This window comes from Chrysochloris asiatica, unplaced genomic scaffold, assembly GCF_000296735.1.
Source record: "Chrysochloris asiatica unplaced genomic scaffold, ChrAsi1.0 scaffold00408, whole genome shotgun sequence".
Taxonomy (NCBI): Eukaryota; Metazoa; Chordata; class Mammalia; order Afrosoricida; family Chrysochloridae; genus Chrysochloris; species Chrysochloris asiatica.
This window is the reverse complement of record NW_006408926.1, coordinates 402,821-407,693: the sequence shown is the minus strand read 5'-3', so window position 1 is coordinate 407,693 and position 4,873 is coordinate 402,821.

Genomic DNA, 4,873 nt, shown 5'->3' with positions numbered 1-4,873 from the left:
TATGTGAACATATTGGACTTGTCTGCCATGTAGCTAGCTCTCTGTATATGGACATGTTGGACTCATCAGCCATGTAGCCAGCTCTCTCTGTATAAATATGTTGGACTCATCTGCCTTGTAGCTAGGCCTCTATATATGCACATGTTGGACTTATCTGCCATGAAGCTAACCGCAGTATATGGACATGTTGAACTCATCTGAAATGTAACTAGTACTCTTTATATGGACATGTTGGACTACTCTGCCATGTACCTAGCTCTCAGAATATGGAATAGTTTGCCATGTACCTAGTTCTCTGTTTATTAACATATTGGGATTCTCTGCCATGTAGCTAGTTGTCAGTATATGGACATGTAGGACTCATCAGTCATGTATCCTGCTCTCTGTGTATGAACTTATTGGACTCAGCTGCCTTGTTACTAGCCCTCTAAATATAAAAATGTTGGAATGATCTGACATGTAGTTAACTCTCAGTATATGGACATGTTGGACTCATCTGCCATGTTGCTAGTACTCTCTATATTGACTTGTTGGACTGCACTGCCATGTAGCTAGCTCTCGGTATATGGACACGTTGGACTCACCTGCCATGAAGCTAGAACTCTGTATATGGAAATGTTGCACTACTTTGTCATGCAGATAGCTCTCTGTATATGGCCATTTGGACTCGTCTGCCATGTAGCTAGCTCTCATTGAAAAGATGTGTTGGACTGATCTGCCATGTAGGTAGCTCTCTGTATATGAACATATTGGACTTGTCTGCCATGTAGCTAATTCTCAGTATATGGACATGTTGACTCATCAGCCATGTAGGTAGCTCTCTGTGAATGAACATGTTAGACTCATCTGCCTTGTAGCTAGCAAACTAAATATACACATGTTGGAGTCATCTGCCATGTACTCTATATATGGAGACGTTGGACTAGTTGGCCATGTAGATAGCTCTCAGTATATGGACACGTTGGACTCATCTGCCATGTAGCTAGAACTCTGTATATGGAAATGTTGCACTACACTGCCTTTTAGCTAACACTCTGTATATGAACATTTTGGACTCCTCTATCATGTAGCATGAATATGTTGGACTGATCTGCTATGTCGGTAGCTTTCTGTATATGAACATATTGGAGTTCTCTGCCATGTAGCTAGCTCTCAGTATATGAACATGTTGGACTCATCTGCCTTGTAGCTAGCCATCTAAATATACACATGTTGGACTCATCTGCCTTGTAGCTAACTCTCAGTATATGGACATGTTGGACATATCTGCATAGATAACTCTAAGTATATGGACACGTTGGACTCATCTGCCATGTAGCTAACTCTCAATATATGGACATATTGGACTCATATTCCATGTAGCTAGAACGCTGTATATGGAAATGTTGCACTTCTCTGCCATGTAGCTAGCTCTCTGTATATGGACATTTTGTACTCATCTGCCATGTAGCTAGCTCTCTGTGCATAGATAAGTTGGACTGATCTGTGATGTAGGAAGCTCTCTGTATATGAGCATATTGGATTGTCTGCCATGTAGCTAGTTCTCAGTATACGGACAAGTTGGTCTTATCAGCTATGTAGACTGCTCTCTCTGTATGAACAAGATGGGCTCATCTGTCTTGTAGCTAACCTTCTAAATATACACATGTTGGACTCATCTGCCATGTAGCTAGAACTCTGTATATGGAAATGTTGCAATACTCTGCCTTTTAGCTAACTCTCTGTATATGGACATTTTGGACTCATCAAACATTTAGCTACCTCTCTGTGCATGAATATGTTGGACTGATCTGCGATGTCAGTATCTCACTGTATATGAACATACTGGACTTGTCTGCCATGTAGCCAACTCTCTGCATATGAACATGTTGAACTTATCTACCTTGTAGCTATCTAAATATACACATGTTGGACTCATCTTCCATGAAGCTAACTCTCAGTATATGATCATGTTTGACTCATCTGCCATGTAGCTAGTACTCTGTATATGGGCATGTTGGACTCATCTGCATGTAGATAATTCTAAGTATATAGACATGTTGGACTCATCTGTTATGTAGCTAACTCAGTACATGGACATGTTGGACTCATATACCATATAGCTAGAACTCTGTATATGGAAACGTTGCACTACCCTGCCATGTAGCTAGCTCTATGTGAAAGGATATGTTGTACTGATCTTCCTTGAAGGTACCTCTCTGTATATGAACATAATGAACTTGTCTTTCATGTAGCTAGCTCTCTCTATATAGAAATGTTTCACTAGTCTTCCATGTAGCTACCCCTCTGTATCTGGACATTTTAGACTCGTCTGCCATGTAGCTAGCTTTCTCTGCATGTATATGTTTGACTGATCAGCCTTGTAGGTAGCTTTCTCTATATAAACATATTGCACTTGACTGTCATGGAGCTAGCTCTATGTATATGGACATGTGGGACACATCAGCCAAGTATCCAGATCCATCTTATGAACATGTTGGACTCATCTGCCTTGTAGCTAGTCCTCTTTATATACACATGTTGGACTCATCTGCCAAGTAGACAACTATAAGTATATGGATATGTTGGACTTATCTGCCATGTAGCTAACTCGCAGTATATTGACATGTTGAACTCATCTGCCAATGTGCTAGAACTCTGTATATGGAAATGTAGCACTACTCTGCCATGTAGTTAGCACTCTGTATATGGACACTTTGGACTCGTCTGCCATGTAGCTAGCTCTCTGTACATGGATAAGTTGGACTGGTCTGCCTTGTAGGTATCTCTCTGTATAAGAACATTTTGGAGTTGTCTTCCATGTAGCTAGCTCTTTGTACATGGACATGTTGGACTCATCAGCATGTGGCCAACTATTTCTCTATGAACATGTTGCACTCATCGACCTTGTAGCTAGTCCTCTTTATACACACATGTTGGACTCATCTGCATGTAGCTATTTCTCAGTATAGGGACATGTTGGATTCATCTGCCATGTTGTTAGTACTCTGTAAATGAACCTGTTGGAATACTCTTTCATGTAGCTAGCTCTCACTATATGGGCACGTTGGACTCATCTGGCATGTAGCTAGAGCTCTGTATATGGAAATGATGAACTACTTTGTAATGTACCTAGCTCTCTATAGCTCTCTAAATATTCACATGTTGGAGTCGTCTGTGATGTAGCGAAGTCTCAGTATATGGACATGTTGGACTCATCTGCCATGTAGCTAGCTCTCTGTATATGGATATTTTGGACTCGACTGACATTTAGCTAGCTCTCTGTGCATGGATATGCTGGGCATATCTGCTATGTAGGTAGCTCTCTGTTTATGAATATACTGGACTTGTTTGCTATGTAGCTAGCTCTCAGTATATGAAAATATTCCACTTGCCTGCTATGTAGCTAGCTGTCTGTATATTGACATGTTCTACTCATTAGACATGTAACCACCTCTCTCTGTATAAACATGTTGGACTCATCTCCCTTGTAGCCAGTCCTCTATATACACACATAATGGACTCATCTACCATGTAGCAAAGTCTAAGTATATGGACATGTTGAACTCATCTGCCATGTAGCTAACTCTCAGTATATGGACATGTTGGACTCATCTGCCATGTAGCTATAAATGTGTTTATGGAAATAGTGCACGACTCTGTCATGTAACTAGCTCTTTGTAAATACACATGTTGGACTCATCAGCCGTGTATCCAGCTCTCTCTGTATCAACATGTTGGGCTAATCTGTTTTGGCGCTAGTCCTGTAAATATACACATGTTGGTCCCATCTGCCATATAGCAAGTACTCTGTATATGGACATGTTGGAATATGGACACATTGGACTCATCTGCCATGTAACTAGAACTCTGTATATGGAAATGTTGCACTACTCTGCCATTTAGCTAACTCTCTGTATATGGACATGTTGGACTCATCAACCATATAGCCAGCTCTCTCTGTGTGAAAATATCGAACTCATCTGCCTTGTATCTATTCTTCTGTATATACACATATTGGATTAATCTGCCATATTTCAAACTCTCAGTATATAGACATGTTGGCTTATCTGCAGTGTAGCTAGTTCTCTGTACATGGAAATGTTGAACTACTCTGCCATGTAGCTGGATCTCAATATATAGACACATTTGACTCACCTGCCAAGTAGCTAGAACTCTGTATATGGAAATGTTGCACTACTCTGCCATATAGCTAGCTCTCTGTATATGGACATTTTGGACTCATCTGACATGTAGCTAACTCTGTGCATGGATATGTTAGAATAATTGGACATAGAGGTTTCTCTATGTATATGAACATATTGGACTTGTCTGTAATATAGATAGCTCTCTGTATAAGGACATGTTGGATTCACCAGCCATGTAGCCATCTCTCTCTGTATGAACATGTTGGACTCATATTCCTTGTAGGTAGTCCTCTATATTTGCACATGATGGAGTCATCTGCCATGTAGCAAACTCTCAGTATATGGACACGTTGGACTCATCTGCCATGTAGATAGTACTCTGTATATGGAAATGTAGGACGACTCTGCCAGGCAGCTAGCTGTCAGTATATGCCACGTTGGAATCATGTGCCATGTAGATACCTCTCTGTATATGGATATGTTGGATTCATCTACCATATAGATAGAAATCTGTATATGGAAATGTTATACTTTTCTGCCATGTAGCTCGCTGTCTCTATATTGACATTTTGCACTCAACTGCCATGTAGCTAGCTCACAGTGCATGATATGTTCGACTTATCTGCCATGTAGGTAACTCTCTGTATTTGAATATATTGGACTTGTCTGCCATGTAGCTATCTCTCAGTATATGGACATGTTGAACTCATCAGCCATGTAACCAAGCTCTCTCTGTATGAACTTGT